Source organism: Thermobia domestica, chromosome 1 (genome assembly GCF_964235325.1).
Source record: "Thermobia domestica chromosome 1, izTheDome1.hap1.1, whole genome shotgun sequence".
Taxonomy (NCBI): domain Eukaryota; kingdom Metazoa; phylum Arthropoda; class Insecta; order Zygentoma; family Lepismatidae; genus Thermobia; species Thermobia domestica.
In genome coordinates this window covers 110,583,231-110,603,135 of record NC_137454.1, presented here as the reverse complement: position 1 = coordinate 110,603,135, position 19,905 = coordinate 110,583,231, and positions in this window count along the sequence as shown.

The following is a 19,905-nucleotide window of genomic DNA, read 5'->3' as shown; positions in this document are numbered from 1 at the left end:
GCAAATGCAACTAACAACCTGTCACTCCGAGGGCGCGACAATGTTATCTTCTTCGAAGGTTCAGTGATTTTGTGTCGAAGGTAATTTGAGTCGAAAACACAGGCTGTGCGTTGGTTTACCATGTCTTATTTCTACCATGGGTGTTAATAGTTGACATTTTCCATGGCAAAATACGTATGGCAACATTGCTCTTGGTCAAGTTGCGTATTGCTTGTGCCTTTAGGTATTTCCTCTAAAGCTATACAGCGAGCTCTGTGCGTTCTGTGTCACTCCCTCTCTTCCCCTAGCTGTTCTTGCGAGAATATTATTTGCTTTTTATGGATTGAGATAAGGGGTAAGACACCTAGAGCACCTTGAGGGAGTGGAAGGGAGTAGTATTATATAAAATAATCGAAAGAGACGACCGATTTAATCAAGAATTCATAGTTTCCAGGTCGCTGAGATGGTTAGGCGTAATGCGATCAGATATTTTCTGTTAGTAGTTTCTGCATATACGTCTACCGAGTTAAAGAACCTTGACTTATCTGCGTACAGTAGTTGGTTAGTGTATCATCGATTGCTATTTTTACATTCTCCACGATCATCCCATACCCTACAGTATTCTTTTTAGGTTTTGAAAAAGCTTGATTCTATCAATTCATTAAATAACAATTTTTTCTAATGATGTTCTTTAATATTAACCACTTCATTTTAATTTAATATTTCCAATAATTTAGAAATTCGACTCTAAAAAATGCAGGGGGCAATAGTCCCCCAGAAGATGAACCTTTCTTATTTTATATATAAATAAAAACCATCCGAAAGTTTGCAGTTCTCAAAAGTAGCTCTAAATAGCAGTATTACAACCCACCGCCCCCAGAACTCTGTTCTGGATCCGCCGCTGAAAAATGTTTCAATGACCAAAAATTGTATAAGAAAAGGAGATTTTATTTCTCATCATTGTCATAACCTGAAGGGAAAACGTATAATAAATTGAAGCATTAGACGTAGAAAAGCGACAGAAATAGTGAATTAAACTATTACTGGACTCTTAGAAATATAGTAGATACAGTTCTTAATACAAGTAGAGGATGTACTCTTTCCTTCATGAAAACAATGAACATTTTACAACAACAATTACAGCAAAGTAATTTGATGGCATTTACTGAGCAAACGTAGGTTAGTAGTTAGCGTTGACGCTAAGTAATTTGGAGTCTCCAGGTTCAAACTTCTATACGAGGCATTCTGACTAGTGATTTTGAAGTACCACTGGCAGTATCATGCCGAGATACTTTTAACACATAAGCTATGACAAAGTTCCTTGAAAACTTCGTTCTTATATTCTTAATGTTTCAGTGTGAAATGGCATTTATCTGCATGGAAAATATTTTTAAAAAATAGAATATAGATGAATGGTTAGTATAAGTGACTTATACTTGTATAGCCTAGGTTCAAATTCCGACCATTCTTATTGTTGTTTCATTTAAGTACGCTCATATGTTGCATTCCGGAAATTCAATTTTGAATTAAATGTAGTTGCAGCTAGTTTACAACAAAATTATTTTCAAATATATTTGCTATGACATGCTTTTGTTTTACTTGCGATGTTTCAACTTTGATATTAGATCTTACAACCTTAATGTAACTCATTTCCCTACGTCATATCATGATGAACGTTTTTACAACAATAGTCCGATTTTAATACAAAATTCTATTCTTACTGTAATATATGTATACATATTTAGAAAGTTTTGACTCAGAAAAAATGTACAGTTGAACATACAATGTAACGTGGACTCTAGGAGGAATTTCAAACGAATTTATTATTATTATTATTATTATTATTATTATTATTATTATTATTATTATTATTGTTATTATTATTATTATTATTATTAATAATAATAATAATAATAATAATAATAATAATAATAATAATAATAATAATAATAATAATAATAATATTTTTATTACTCCTCACAGCAATTAATAACGATACTTAGAAGCACGGGCAAATATGCGTGGGAACACGGAGTACCTCGTTTCCACACCTCCAAAAAATCTGTACGATATCCCGCTTTTCCTAAGAAATTACAATGGGAAAAGTTAGGCATGGGGGACGGCGTGACGTAGTGCCGCTATCTACCGTCCCTCTACGTCTTCAGATTCACTTTTGCCCCTGCTTAGCAGGAGCTCTATACCAGAGTTAGAACAGATTCTCTTTACTAAAAAAAAATCGTAATTTGGCAGTTATTAAAAGCAATATTTTTGTCTAAAGGTAGAAGAGATGGAACCTTGGAAGTTACTATTGCCACGTATAAAAATGAAACCTGCGTTCAACACTGACTACGTATAATTCAAGGAAATTAAAAAAGCGAAATGCTTACAGCTTCTCAAAAGAAAAATTAAAATAATTACTAAAAAATACATTCATTGAGAAAGTCAGGGATAGAAAGTGCACCCTCTTAAATACGCTTGAGAGCGTTCGAGTCCAAATTCAATAAAGTTAAAGCATGGAAGACCCAGGTTCGATTCCCGGTGGAAATTAATGTAGCTTGAAATCAACGTTAATTAGTAGGTCTAAGTCTCATATAGCTTCGCTGCTGGAAGGGACATTGAGATCAAAATCAACTCAAGAAAAGTTGAAAAAATGAGAACGCTTTCAACTGGTTTGGCGTATGAATTGTATGTTAAATAAAACTACATACACTATTTGATAATGGGAGCATAGTCAGAAATACAATACCCAATAAAGCAAACTTTTCGAGGAGAGCTTGTCTGAATATACATACACATATCAAAAATAGTTTAAAAAGATGTAGAAATACTATTTTATTGCGTATGAACTTGAAGCTTCTAGAACAGCAAGTTCTTACCACACATTAACATCATTGATCATAATAATATTGAAACCTTGTCGCCGAAACAGGATATTGTCAAGAGATGGACTACACCATAGTATCCAATTAAAATAAAGTAGGATTGAAACCCATTTTATCCAGTGTATAACAGAGCGTCAAGGGAAGGGTGCTATAACTCCTATAACTTTCCCCTTGGATCCGCGCCTGTTGGAATTAATTCATATTTCATATCTTCACACACGGCACGATCAAGCACTGAATCTATTGAAATCTTACTACATAATAATTATCAAGTGTCTGCACTGTTCTATCTTCTATCATAATATGAATTGTCACTCATGTAGTGTGTGCTAGTGTAACACATCATAAAAATGTTTTGTTTTAAAACAAAATGAAACGGCTGAGGTGGACTTTGCCAAGTACAAGGCATGCAATTTATTAAATCGTCTCGCTACCTACTTGGCTACATACTTAGTCACACTCTTCGTTTTTTCCATGCTATCTAGCGTATCGCCTGATTTTAATTTCGCATTGTCGATTCGGGTCTTCTAACAAGAATTATTATGTTGCAACTTAATTTGGACGCAAACTCCTGATTTAATTAACATTTAAGAACTTTGCAGCATGCACTAAAATGATGACAGAAATATAGTGAAATCAAAGTTTCAAATTTCATGTATACCTTGAATCCAAATACCTGTGCAGTCATTTCTTTCAATGTTGGTAGGAGCCGAAAGTTCCAATTGATATCAATTTATATCATATTAATATTATATCATCTTTAATTCTCACAATTTGTCCATAAAATTTTAAAGAAAAAATTAAATGAATTCTTTAAGTATTACGTCCCTCGGTTATACCGGTTATGCTAAAGGAGACGGTGATGATGAGAGATGAATGAAAAGGTGGAATGAAAAATGTGGGTGGATACGGGAGAAATCCGAGAAAACAAACGAATCCAAGAAATCCACCACACATTCCACACGTAGTTAGCTGAGATAGACCCAGGGATCCCAAGCGCAGGAACGCTCTACCACTGAGCTACCGGGCCCCCAAAATTTTAAAGAAATATTAGTTACTAACAAGTAACAATTTCAATGTGTAACACTCCGATTTTGATAAAATTTGCCAGGTACTACAAATAAAATAAACGAATCCGTGTTTCCAATTTTCTGCGGAGAAACAGTTTTACTGGGCAAAAGCCCCCAGGCAAACTTTTGAAAGTTGACGGTCGAAAAACAAAAGAACGTGAACAGAAGTAAACGAAACTTTACTCACATATTGCCGATATAAAATTAGGGAATACGTATATCGTATTTTCCTGAAAAAAACGGTTAGATGGGGCACGAACCCCTCCAAAACTTTCATCACGAAATATCAAAGGTGCTAGTAACAGTGTGTCAGATGTGTGTAAAGGACATGAAGAATTGCAACGAAACTTTGTGTAAGAACAATACACAAAAAAATAATGAAATACGGGTATTTTATGTTCTGTAAAAAAACGGTTTTAGACCCCTCCAAAACATTGATCGTAAACTATCAAAAGTGTTAATAACAATATGTCAGAAAAGCTTGAAGGAGATGAAGAATTGGAACATCACATTGTGTAAGGACAATACCCAAAAATAAAGAAACACGTTTTATATTCTGGGGAAAAAACGGTTTTAGGGAGCCCAAACTACACCCAAAATTTTGAAATTTGTGGCCCAAAATGCAAGAAAAATTTCACCTAATTGAATTAGATTGTGCACAGATATTGTAGACGTAAAATTAGATAATTGACTTTCGTTTTTTCCTGGAAAAAAGAGTATGGCACAGACCTTCTAAACCATTGTTTACGAAATATCAAAAGTGCAAAAAGACATAGGTCAGAAGTACCTAAAAATATTTAGAATTGCAGCAAAACTTGGTATCGGGACAATTTCCAAAACAGTACATGAAACGTGTCTTACCTTTGCGCAAAAGCAGTGTTAGAGCCTAGGCTTTATCCGAAAAAAGTAAATATTACCGTAATAGCGCAGCATGGAGTGCACGGAAGCAAATTAAATTGTGTGTATATATTATATAGACCCTACGTAAAATTAGCCCACACATGAGTCTGAACTCTCCCTATCCGTTTTGCTTCAAATTTGTCAGATCAAGAGCAAACTTGAAATAAATTGAGCAAACTTGTTTATGCGCAAATACGTTGTAAGGGATAAAAGCGCCTCCTAAAATACTATATACTGCCTGTGCTTGTAGTTGATATGAAACATTTAAAGAAATCGGATGGAGACATGGCATTTGTGATATACGAAAGTCCATATTTTACACACCCAATATCTACATACATTTTCATCCTCTTCGGTCCGTTCCTACCGCCACTCAAAGCGTCGGTCAATTCATTTTTTTTTCTTTCAGGAAAATACGAATCACGTATCCCCTCATCTTACTTCTACAATTCTTGTCCACACCTCATTCATTTCGGTCCATTTCTTCTTGTCGTTCTTGCGTCAGTTTTCAATTTTTTGCGTGTGAGCCTTTGCCCCCTAAAATTGTTTATCCCCAGAAATGTAAAAAAAAAAAAAAAACTATTCGTTTATCTTTTGCGTATTTTTCATACAAAATGTTTCCTTGCAATTCCTCATTTCTTTACACACATCTGACATACTGTTACTAGCACTTTTGATATATCGTGATCAGAGGTTTCGAAGGGTCAGTGCTCCACCTAACCGTTTCGTCCAAGAAGATACGAAAACCGTATTCCCTCAGTTTATATCTGCAATATATGTGGAAAATTTCATTCACTTGCTTCACTTCGTCTCTCCTTTCGGGCGTGAAGTTTCAAAATTTTGGGGTGGGTTCTTTTTCTCCCTAAAACAGTTTTAGACCGATAATTACAAAAAAATGTATTCATTTAATTTTTGCGTATTGTCTATACACGAAGTTTCTTTGCAGTTCTTCATTTCCTTTACACAATATGACATACTGTTGCTAGTACTTTTCATATTTCGTGATCAAAGGTTGGGAGGGGTACGTACCCCACGTAACCGTTTTTTGCAGGTAAATAAGAAGCATGTATTCCCTCATTTTAAGCCTGCAATATCTGCGTACAATTTCATACACTTAGGTTGATTTCTTCTTGTCTTTCGGGCGTCAACTTTCAAAATTTTGGGTTGAATCATACCCCCTAAAACCGTTTTTCCACAGAACAGAAAAAGTCCGTATTCATTTATTTTTTTCATATTGTCCATACACAAAGTTATGTTGGAACTCTCCATGTCCTTTACCCACATCTGACGTACTGTTAAAAGCACTTTTGATATTTTGTAATCAAAGGTTTGGAGGCGTTCGTGTCTCACGAAACCGCTTTTCCAGGAAAATACGAAAATAGTTTTTTTTATTTTACGTCTGCAATATTTCTGCACAATATAATTTACTTCGGTTCACTTCTTTTCGCCTTTGAGAGTCCAACTTCAAAATTTTGTGTGGGGGCTTTTGCCCGCTAAAACCGTTTCTCCGCAAAAAATAATAAACGTATTCGTTTGTTTCTTGCGGATTGTCCATACGCAAAATTCAGCTGCAATTCTTCATGTTCTATACGCACATCTGACATACTGTTACCAGCAATTTTGATGTTTCAGGATCAAATGTTTGGAGGGGCCCGTTCCCACCCATCCGTTTTTTCCCATTAAAATACGAAACCCGTATTCCCTCATTTTACGTCTACAATATCTGTGCACAATTTCACTCACTTCGGTTCAGTTGTTCTTGCCTATCGTGTGTCAACTTTGAAAAAATTGGGTGGGGCTTTCATATGGAACCTTCACATTATATAACTCTCGCTTTTATGAGAATTTTTTTTTTTTTTTTTGGGGTGAAGGAGAGAAATGGCTTCCTCTGATATTTCTTTCTTGCCATTAAGCTTGTTTCAACTGCTTAAGTGAAATTATTTTGTTACTTTTGATGTCACCAACTCCGTCACGATAATAAAATCGTCATTCTTAACAATTTGTTTTATTCTTATATTTGGAGTTTGCCACACTGACATATTTGTTACAAAATTGAGGTTTGGTCCAACGCCTTTCCAAATCGCAACCATCTCAACCGTGGAGCTTTTTGGATTGCCTGCTATTGCCGGAAAAGAATTGCAGGTTGTAGTACACTTTTGGAGACGTGCATACTTTCCAGGATATTGAAACAGCTTGAAAATAATAACTTTATACCACAAAAGGAGGTTAAAATATCAGCTTTAATTTAAGGAATCAAACAAATCCAAGGCTCAAGTACCAAAGTTGATGTTCAGCATATGCTGAGAGTTATGCTTAAAATATTATGCTGATTTGAAATTGTATGAAATTGGCCGTGATGTTGATGAAAAGAGTATTTATACGAAAAGTAAACTTCATTATTGTTCTCATATATAGCAGCCTTGACCATGCATTCTCTTATTTATTAATACCTGAGATTTTGTTTATTTCGTGAAATATATTAAACCGAGCTGAACACAAGTACTTGTGCTACGAAAAATATACTTACAGTACAATGTTACAAACTAATAAAACATGAAACATATTGTTATCCACATGTGTCGTTGAACATGGTCTTTAACATCTAAAGTAGTCCATGACCATAACTTACTATGGTACATGCCTAAGTAAGTTTCATTTTCTGCTTTTCTCGTTTTGTCCAGTACATTTTCACGAATACACATTAGGGCACGCTGTCAGAAATGGAGAACAAATAATGCTACAAAATAATCTATTAGTAGAAATGTTCTGTGTGTATATTTATCTTCAAACGTCTTTATATCGTAATCGCGAATCTGGTTTCTAAAATTTTACTGATGTTGTAGTTAACTCAAAATAACATCAATTGCACTTTTAACGGATATTAAAGAACGTTTCAGTATATAAATTTATTATTAGAGGACTAAAATTTCCACATCCAATACAGAAGGACGGAAAACCAGGAAACCAATACAGTTAAGATACTTCTTCACTCCTATAATGCTGACTGGGAAATATCACTAATAGATATCCTAGCTATATCTTATCAATACGTTGGTGGTATAATATATTGCTCACAAGGGACATCACTCAGTTGTCCGGCTCCGATTTCAATGAAATTTTTGTTGCTGATAGAGGACATGTATTCATTACTTGTGATGACAGAAATTTTTGCCATCATGCATGTTTTCTATTTTTTAATAATTTTTAAAGGTTGTGATGTGGTTAATAGAGATTACTGCAGAAGTCCCTTACTACCTTTTGTAAACGGAGTGTTAATGAAAGAACAACCATGTAGATACGTATAGGGCCTACGGGGAAGTCGTATGGTACGTATGACCTTGACGGCAGCCATCTTGAAATCCGCCATTTTGAATTAAGGTCAAGTTTTTTAAATGGGAATAGGGTAATATGATACATAATTTTGGGCTAGAATTTAATCAGGAAGACAATGGTGAAGTTAGTTTTAAGATTCGCTCATCTGGTAAAAAGTTACAGGCATATTAATTGTTTATACTTACTATGTGCCTAAGTCCCTTACCTCCGCTTCTATCCCGCGTATTAATGATAATAAGTGGATAAAGGTTTCTGTAATACATATTAAGCCTAGAGGGAAGTGATACGATAAGGGTATCATTGACGGCAGTCATCTTGAAATCCGCCATTTTGAATTAAAGTGAAGTTTTGAAAACTGAAAACCATAGCATGTGGCACAAAATTTTAATAGTAAATTTTCCCCAAAAGCCAATGGTATGCTTATTTTTGTTCTATAGTTAACCAGTATGAATTTATGACTCTTCTAATGTGCACGAAACGTCCATTATTCGATCTTTCAAATTGGTAACACTCCTAATTTGCATCGCATGTTTTACGATTCCAACTGGCACATTACAATTGTTTCCATGGCTCATGTTTTCTAAATTTATTACATTTTTTATTTTTAAGAGTGGCGATTTGTCAGTTCATGAATAGTGTTGGGATAAGCATCCAGCAATCTTTCTGAATTTTGAAGACTTGCCATGTAATTAATAATTTCCTAGGCAGTGTAATTATTTATTTTAACCCAGAGTATATGAGGAACCTATGGGCCTATGTGATGTAAAGAAATACAAATGAAATTATAAGAAATTGGTGTAACACGAACTCACAATTATCATGAAATGTAGCCTACATGTTGCGCAAACGACGAACAGTATTTTTTTTAATAAATACAACTTTACAACTTTAAAGGAACAGCAGCAATGATAGAAAATATCAAAGAGACGTAATATGACTGTTCCCAACACGCCGTTTGTACCATGAACAAAATATGAAAACAGGTAACTTGTTTATAAAAAGGTGTAACGTAATTGAGTTCCCGATCAATACTGATTATAAATCTTACAAACATGAACCATCGACAACAATCACTAGAAAACGAATGACTTTTTTGTCTGACTAGCTAAAATATTGCCATAGAAAATGAATAAATAAATAAATATACAATAAACAAGTAAATATAAAACAAAACAAAAGACCATTGATTTACACAACAATCATATTTCGTTTCCTTTTTGAAGTGAATTTTCAACTTATTTCTAGTCTCATCTACTATCCATTACAAGCTACGTCTCCGGTATTATCTGAATTCAAAGTTGGAGTTTTTTCGTTCTGCGATGGTTCATGCCAGTAAACGAGTTTTTGAATTGCAGGTATAGGAAATAAATAATTATATTAACTATGAAATTAATAATTACATGGCAAGTCTTCAAAATTCAGAAAGATTGCTGGATGCTTATCCCAACACTATTCATGAACTGACAAATCGCCACTCTTAAAAATAAAAAATGTAATAAATTTAGAAAACATGAGCCATGGAAACAATTGTAATGTGCCAGTTGGAATCTTAAAACATGCGATGCAAATTAGGAGTGTTACCAATTTGAAAGATCGAATAATGGACGTTTCGTGCACATTAGAAGAGTCATAAATTCATACTGGTTAACTATAGAACAAAAATAAGCATACCATTGGCTTTTGGGGAAAATTTACTATTAAAATTTTGTGCCACATGCTATGGTTTTCAGTTTTCAAAACTTCACTTTAATTCAAAATGGCGGATTTCAAGATGACTGCCGTCAATGATACCCTTATCGTATCACTTCCCTCTAGGCTTAATATGTATTACAGAAACCTTTATCCACTTATTATCATTAATACGCGGGATAGAAGCGGAGGTAAGGGACTTAGGCACATAGTAAGTATAAACAATTAATATGCCTGTAACTTTTTACCAGATGAGCGAATCTTAAAACTAACTTCACCATTGTCTTCCTGATTAAATTCTAGCCCAAAATTATGTATCATATTACCCTATTCCCATTTAAAAAACTTGACCTTAATTCAAAATGGCGGATTTCAAGATGGCTGCCGTCAAGGTCATACGTACCATACGACTTCCCCGTAGGCCCTATACGTATCAACATGGTTGTTCTTTCATTAACACTCCATTTACAAAGGGTAGTAAGGGACCTCTGCAGTAATCTCTATTAACCACATCACAACCTTTAAAAATTATTAAAAAATAGAAAACATGCACGATGGCAAAAATTTCTGTCATCACAAGTAATGAATACATGTCCTCTGTCAGCAATAAAAATTTCATTGAAATCGGAACCGGACAATTGGGTGATGTCCCTTGTCAGTACAAGTACCATATTTTTATAATTAAGTAGTAATAAATTGTTTCAAAAACCACTAGGTTCAACGTAGACAACGTAAAGTTTGGCAGTATATTCTTATCATACTAATTAAGCGTATTGATATAGCTCCGAAGTTTTATCAAGCATATTAAATTTATGAGTTAAATATATATATTATAAGTGTTATTTAAATTATACACTTTAATGCTCCCTCCCAAATTCGAAGGACGAGTCTTGGATTTAAATTCTTGCAATTTTGAAGAAATTCTTTTTCTGTAAAATGACCTAACACAATCGCCCTTTCACAAAATGTCAGAAAAAGGCCCAAGAAACAAGAAGAAGTAACTTTCACTTTTCCAAGATCTGTAAGAGATATAACCTATGTCTTAAGTAAGTGAAAAACAACATGTGTCGTATTAGAACAGTAAAAAGTCAAATTTAATTTAAGAAATATAAGAATAATGGAAGAAATATGGAAGAATGGAAGACATATAAACTTCTGACACTGAAACGACAATGTCACATCAGCACACTCTATGACAGAATGCACACACTTCCTTTTAATTGTTTGGCTGGTGATAGTAAATTTTTGGGGATACGATACTATCGCTTCAAGTGTTTTTCTTGAGGTTAGATAAATTGTCACCACTGGTTTGGAAGATGCTACTAGTGGTTCCGTAAGAGTTTCCAACAGTAGCATGGTATCATGTGAACAACGTAAATCAATTCAATATCACTTTAACTGTGTGCGTTACTGAATTAACAACTTATGATAGTGTGAAAACAACACATGCTTTAACAAGAAACTTAAAATTTGTTGATAAACGAGACGTTGAATAATGGTTTACCCTCCTCCTTATCAATTATTATTTATGTTCTTCATACTACAAAAGGTTTCTTTCTTCTAATGTAAGTCCCACTTGAGTCTAAGAGTGTGATTGTAAAAACATCACTAGAGGTAATAAAAATAGTTAATTTATATATTGTTAGAAAAACAGTTATCCGTGTAAGATTAAATATTTTCAAGTCTTATTTTAGGATTATTTTTCTCCTTTTAATGAGGAATTGAAATTCTTTGCACATTGTGAAAAAACTTCAAATTTGGAAACTATGGGATTTAATATTAAAACCAAAGGTAGTAAATTTCCAATCTACTGTTGAAATAGGGAAATAAGTTCGAATTTTGAACTTCATCACACGCTGAATTCATACGAAAGAATTTTCTTTATCTATTACCCCTTTCCATCCAACAGGATGAAATTGAAATAGGAAGTATATACGTATATAAATTTCGCGACTTTCTCCTTTTTAAATAGAGATAATGGCGGAAATATAACAAATTCCTACCATACCGATTCCATATATCGAATTTCTTTATTTCAATTCATTCGTATTCTGTTTGACATGTACCAAGACAGTAGAGTGTTATTGTAGGTTGAGCAATACTCTCTTCTTCCCACATTCTCGCGTAATTACAATCGCTAACGTTTATTAATTAAGTTATGTTTACTAGAGTGCTCTGCGCATAGTATTTTTAAGATATATATCCATGTAGTCCCCTGCAAGTGAAGGTTACATCAACTCTCTCATCATAGAGAGGAAGAAGATATTAAACACACACGGACAGAAAATGAGTGATGATGAAATGAAGAATTGAAATTTACACCTTTAACTCTGCTTTTCTCAACTCGACCGGAGACGAGCTATGGCAGCTGTAAAAAATTGGTGGTAAAATTTAGAAGATAAAGAAACCAATTGAAGAAAGATTTGTTATATATTGCCCCGTTTAACCAAAATTATGGCTATGCAATTCACAAGAACTCTAATACATAACAAATTGAAAATAAAAATTACAAAGATAGGATTCTAATTTCATGCAGTTTATAATCAAAGCGAAGGTATGGGGATTCTATATGGAGTGCTAAGTTCTTCATTACTTTCTATATATTCATCTATTTTAGTTATTATATTGCACGATTTTTGAGAATGTTAATTTTGATTTTAAAATTAAAAGACACTTTTTTATTAATAAAGTAAAACATAAACTTGAGTATGTTTGTATATCCCACTACATGATATTTTGAATAACTTAATAATATTATGCATAATGACATCTTTACTTTCTCTTAATTAATTATACAACGCTCCACGAACATAAACAGATAATAGTGGAAGTGAATTGAAAACTATTTCATATTTACAAAGTTCTGAGTGAAACGTGGGATTAAGCGGAATTGAAGTTAGTAAGTTGTTAAATGAATCAATATCAATAGCAGAACATTCAAAAAATACATTATTTCAAATTAAGGCGTTATGCAGTTCTGCTTTTATTGCTTTAAACTCATTCTGATACACTTTTATTCTACTTGGTTATTCCTCGTTTGAAAGCTTTGCTAAATTAGTTACTAAATTACTTAAATCGTTATAATCAAAGAATGAAGAGACTCTACTTATTAAATTAACACCTTTATAAGAAGCAATATCTTTAGCTAACCTAGTAAATGAAAATTCCTCACATACGTTTCTAATACATTGTCCACTACGTTTACTACTCATACCATAAAGAAGGTTACGGAGCACTCTGTTTATAACGAAGATTATTTCACAAAGTTGCATTAATTGCACCATAGGCGCAAGTTTTATTCTTATTCACGAAACACAGCAGGCATCAGACACATACAATTCAATATGCTTAATGAATGAAGCAACAACATACATATATTTCTTAGATACTGTATATAGCCTTGCAATACAGTTTCTCTCTCTCTTTCCAAACAGCAGAACGTTACAGGTATAATGTCTCACGCCACACAATTTCTTTCTTTTCCTTCACTACAGAGCTAGCCAGCAGCCATGAGATGCCGTTCTCAGTGACGTTAGGTATGACGAATTTTCGACAAATCAGAATGTATCATAGTTATGACTTATTCTATTCAAACTCTCTCTCAGTCAATCGATCGCGGTCTTTTCAAAACTTGCACTGTTGCTAACCCACTTGACCGAAACTGTCATATACCATAACATACACATTTTAAAAATACAAAATCCTATATTTCAGCTTTTATTTCAATGATTTTCAAAATTCAAACGGGTAGATAGGTTTAATTGACCATAATCAAGCTCATGTTTATAGTTTCATCCCTTGATCATAATTAGTTACCACTCCCAAAATTAATAGCTCCTGCTCCTAGTGAACATTTTGAAAAAGTAAGAACGGGCGCAGATTCGTTTACTGTCAAAATAACTTATTCCACCCTAATCTACCCCTAACTAGTAACTTTAATTTAATCTTACAATTTATCATTTTTTATCTCAGCTCCTAATTAGTACAAGAAACGAACAACTTACCTTGATAAATTCACCCGTATATTTCTACCACCCATTAACTTCAAAATTTATCATCTAATCTCCTTATTAAGATATTGTAAAAATCAATAGTTATTCAACAAACAATTAAACTAAGTTTTCCCAAATGTATTACAGGTTGCATGTTGCTCAGGATAACTCGGCACATACTCTTTTATGATATAGCCATAAAAACTAACTTCCTAAATTGTATGTATTATATGTTTACATGATTACAAGTTCAGCGGCTGACTTCATTTTTTGTTTCTAATAGCTTCGACTTTCATTAAGTATATCATTGATTCTATTAACAATCATTCCTTCATTTTTATCTGTTAATTCACCATTCAATAACTTAATTACATGAAGCTCACCTTTAAACAACTCAATTTGATTCACAATACTTTGATAATACTCTTTCTTCGTAACTATATCAATTCAAGTTGACAATCTGGTGATAATGGCAGACCCGGAAGCGAAAGCAGTTCTAATAATTTAATACACAGTAACGGGAACAAACACATTAATAGACCCTGTGGAAGCTGATGGTAGAATCGTTATAAGAGCAATATAGACACATTTTGTTCTCTCGAACTTCCTTTCGTTTTTTGTTAATAATTTCTCTAGAGTCAATATAGTATCCTCAATTAATGCAATAAGATTCTTCCTTAGAACGTTTCTGATATATTCAATTTATTAAATACTTTTTATGATATTCTCATAAAAGACTTATAAACTAAACAAATCTAAAAAAACATAAATGATTACAATTTCTCTATCATATTTTTCCTTCTGTACGTCATATTCAAAATTCTTAGAACCAATCTTAACAACATGACAAATCGTTTCTTTTGAAACACCATTTTCAAAATTAACAGTCAATATAAATAAGTTCTATCACTTACAAGTACTGATTTATGTTTGCTTGTATTAATTACAAACATTGGTCTATTTTCTAAGAACTCTCTTGGGTAGTAATATATCTCAGTGTTACAGTATAGTGATAGTCAGTGGTATTACTTTTATATATGATATACATCTTGTAAGCGGTAAGATATTTATGTTTTTTTTTCGAAATCCAAGTTCAAAGACTCCAACGGAAAAGATTTATTTCTATAATTACAATAATCAATATTCTGGACTTTAGAGTGATCTAATGTGCTTGATTATTTCTCTTGCTTATGTTTTCTATCATTTTGAAAGAAGGCAACTACGAAGTTTGGCATATTAAATTCACTCGAGTTAAATTGTGTGGCTAAATGAAACTTTAAATATTTGGCTTAACTGTCCTCTATAAACATTGATATGTGTTGAAGGAAATAGGAAATAAAATTAAATGAAATCTTTGAGTTATATGTCTCACGCTTATGCAGGTTAGGCTAAAGGAGATGGTGATGATGAGAGATGAGTGGAATGAAGAAAGTGGGAGAAAACGGGAGAACCCTGAGAAAACACACGAGTACTGTGATTGTCCCCCACAAAGTCCATACGGCGCTAGCTGGTATCGAACCAGGAACCCCAAGCACCGGAATTGAACGTTCTACCACTGAGCCACCGCGCCCCTCGAAACAAATAGGAATCTTACCCTCTTTTAACCCTCTTTATCTCTTACCCTCTTTAACGTCACCAAATTAGACGTTTAGAAATCAGATTAAACAAATATGTACCATTAAGAGCTTCTTCCAATATTGAACTTCCTAAACCAATCAAAGATAAGAAAGCAGTATTTAATGTTTAAAATAAGGACAATAAATATTTCTTATATTCTGTAACTTAAAAACTATAGACCATCAATTACAACCTCAAACTTTATACAACTTGTTAAAGGATTAGAACATAAGTATTGAGATAGGATTTAATTCCTTGTACAATTAAAAAACATAGTATCTTCAAAAATAGAACTAACTTTTCAATTAACGTTTGTAGTTGATTTAAAATAAAATATTTATCCATCTCAAATCACGAAACTGAGAAAAAAAGAATGTTAATCTATTATATATAAAAGATGAAACAAATAATCAGTATTGCCAGATAAAGACCTATGAAGATTAATAAGAAGTCAAGTGACAAATCATAAGACGAAGTTGTACTTCAGCGATAGCTGTTTAACAAAACATTTTAGAAATGTGGGGCTTTTACAACAACATGAGCTATATTGTAAATAACATGACGCTGTTAGAATAGAACTTCCGAAACCATATGACAACCAAATAGAATTTCAGAACTCTAATCGATTTTTAAGAGTACAATTTGTAATATATGTTGCTTTCAAATGTATATTATGTAAAATGAAAAAGAACATAATTGTTCTGAAACAATATAATACCAAAAGCATATTCCAATAAGTTTCTGTTACTACATTAAGTACTCAAATGGAGTTTATAAAAACTCTGTTAATTATATTTGTCCACATGCTGCGAAAGTATTTGTTGAAATTTTCAACAAGAAGGAATAGAAATACAGAAGATATTCAATCAAAAAGGTGAAATGGATATTCTAACTGAAGAGGAAGAAGAAATATATATAACAGATCATATACTTGTCATATACGTGAGAGAAACTTAAGTGATTTATCACCATCAGTTGAAAAACAAAAAAAAATATATTCAACAGGAATATACTGTTCTAGGGACATAAAGATGATATGAGCAACAAAAGGATGGAAATATGAATTAAGAAAATGTTCGTGTTAGATAAATAAAATAAAGCAAACGTAAGAGATCATGATAATTTAACTGGGAAGTTTAAAGGTGCAGCTCCCCGCGATTGTAATTTTAGCTATAGGGATCCTAATTTTATTCCAGTATTTATTCACAATTTAAGTGGTTATGATACTCATTTGTTTGCTAAAGAGCTTGCATTAGATATGAATGAGATAAAACTAATTCCAAATAAAGAGGAGAAAGATATAGCACACTAAAAATAGGTGAAGGTTGATAAAAACAATTAGATCCATTTACGATTTCTAGATTAATTTAGGTTTATGTCAAAGAGTTAACAGAATCAGCGAATAACCTTACAAAAGAACAATATAGAGAAAAAACAAAATACATTCCCAATGATCTATTAGAATTCGTGAGTCAATTGAAAGATTAGAAGAAACAGAGCTTCCAATAAAAGAAATGTTCTTTAATAGGATTACCCAAACTCATATAAGTGAAGAAGAGTATGAACATGCTAAAAAGGTTTGGGAGTTATTCGATTTTAAAAGCCTTGCAGAATATCCCGAACTTTATAAAAAAACGGATGTGTTAATAGTAGACGGGTTTAGCATTTTACGGATGTATGCGAACTTTAGAGATAACAGCTTATGGTTTAGATCCTGCTTCGTATTTCACCACTCCTGGCTTATTGTCGGATTCAATGTTAAAGATGACTAAAAATAATATAGAAATGTTGATGGATTATGATAAGATATTAATGATAGGGAAGGATATAAAAGGTGGAATCTAGCAACGTAATAAAAATATGTAAAAGCAAATAACAAATATATGGAAAGATATCAGAAGAACGAATGTTCAAAGTATCTAGCAAATTTAGATGAAAATAACATATACGTTTGGGCTATGAATCAAAAATGCCTTACAAAGACTTTAAATGGGTTAAACCTTACATGAATATTATGAATATTCGAGATGATTCTCTGGTAGGTTATATATTTGAAGTTCATTTAGAATATTCAACGTATCTACATAATAAACACTCAGATCCACCATTAGCTCCAGAAAATATGTGTTCACCAGGATCAGAACAACAAAAATTATTAACCGCATTTTATAACAAAGGAAGATACGTTATTCAATATAGAAATTTAAAACTTTATATGTCACTTGGGATGAGATTAAAGAAAGTTCACCGAGTATTAGAGTTCAAACAATCAAATTTCTTCAAGAGATATGTAGATTTTAATACTGATATGAGATCGAAAACGAAGAATAATTTCAAGAAGGACTTTTACAAATTAATGAATAATAGCTTATTCGGGAAGCCAACGGAAAATATTAGAAAGAGATCACGTATTTCCGTACAATGTGATCCGAAGAAGGTAGAGAAATTAATAGTTAAACCGAACTTTGATTACAGATCAATATTGACTGAAGATTTGTGTGCGATACATATGAAGAAAGAGAAATTAACATTCAATAAACCAATATATGTTCAAATGGTTGTATTGGAATTACCAAAACTATTAATATACGACTCCCATTACAACACTGTGAAACATAATATGGAATCAATATAGAATTATGTTACATGGATACTGATAGTTTTATATATGAGATAGAAACAGATGGTTTCTACACAGACTTAAAGAAAGTGTTGATCTCTTTGATACAAACGAATATGAGAAGGACAATAAATATATAATACCACAAATAAACAAAAGAGTATTAGGTAAAATGAAAGAGGAAAATAATGGCAAAATAATAACTTAATTTATTGGATTAGGATCTAAGGTGTATTCCTTTAGAATAGGAAATAAAGAAAGCAAAAATGTAAAGGAATAACTAAATGCGTAGTAGCGAAAGGGTTGAAGTTTGATGATTATAAATAAACCCTATTCGAAAATATATAAACTTATAAAGATATAAACATTATTCGTAGTCATAAGCATGATGTATACACTATAGCTGTTAATAAGTTAGCGTTAGATCTGATTGATAATACAAATTATACACTAGAGGATGATATAAATGCTTGAGCTTGGGGACATTATGAGATAGAAGAGAAGTAAATGTAGTTGTAGATAGAAGTTAATTACAGTTCCTAGATGGAAGTTAGCTATACGTTAGTTGTAGTTCTTAGATATAAGGTGTTTATGGATGTCATGAAGTCTATCTTCTTGCTCTGTGTAACTTAGTATAGTCATTTAATGTAGTGTTGTACAAAAGATGCTCGAAAAAGGGAAAGTATCCCTCAACGTACAATAGCATCCTATATTATAATCCTATATTATAATGTTATGAACTGTTTATTATTATTATTATTATTATTATTATTATTATTATTATTATTATTATTATTATTATTATTATTCATTTATGATAAATACTTTGAGAAATATCATTGTAATTGAAAGGGATAGTTCACGCTAGCAGAAAAGAATATATTCAAAACGTGTACAGAAGTTTCATGTACGTCTCTTGTCCGACAATTTACTTTTCACTCAGCACAGCTAATCAGCAGAATTTCTATCGAATATACAAGACAAAGCAACAACTATTATTGAATAAATATACATGAAGTATATAGCTCACGAAACTCAATCTTCATATGTGTCAATTGTTGAGGAACCCTGCAAGTTCTAATGGTAATGTGAGAAATTGACTTGCAGAATCCCACAATTATCGAAGGTTCACTGATAATGAACTTCGCTACTGTGCATCTTCAACAATACTGACACAAAAACATTGATGTAATCCATGATAAGGTATTGCAGAATCAACGACCATTGATGCGTTTTTGAAAATATTAGTATTTTGTATATCACTAAATCACTTTCTGATGAAGCAGTGAATATACAAATATGTTCAATATAGAAGTGCCAGATTTTCAGTTCTGAATACTGAATACAGTCGACATCCAGTTAAGTGTCCTTTCAGGTAGGCATATTCGCCTCTCCCCTTGCGGTTGAAACATACTTTGCAAAGAAGCAAAGATATATCAAATAGTATCCAAGTGTGGTTCCAACTCATTTCGGTTTATGCTAGATAAACTTTTCTATAAGAAAACGTGAGCAAGTGCGCGCTTATGAGCATATCATAAAATTTTATAAAGGTGAAATTAGCAAGTTTGAGTAAAACAAACAGGTTTGATAGCAGGATAAAACACCCCTCATTCGCGCTAGCAAAATACTTATCCGTGAAGTTTGTGGAAAGATGTTTACCAGTGCTTTATAGAACTATGAGGACATTGTTATGGTAAAGTCTGTTGCAAACAGTAGTAAGTCACTGGAGTGTACTACTGAGATCTCATAAGAAGTTTAAGTGAAAAACAGTAAGATCGACATGAAGAACTGTCTAAATCGTTCTGATGCACCAAGACAACATA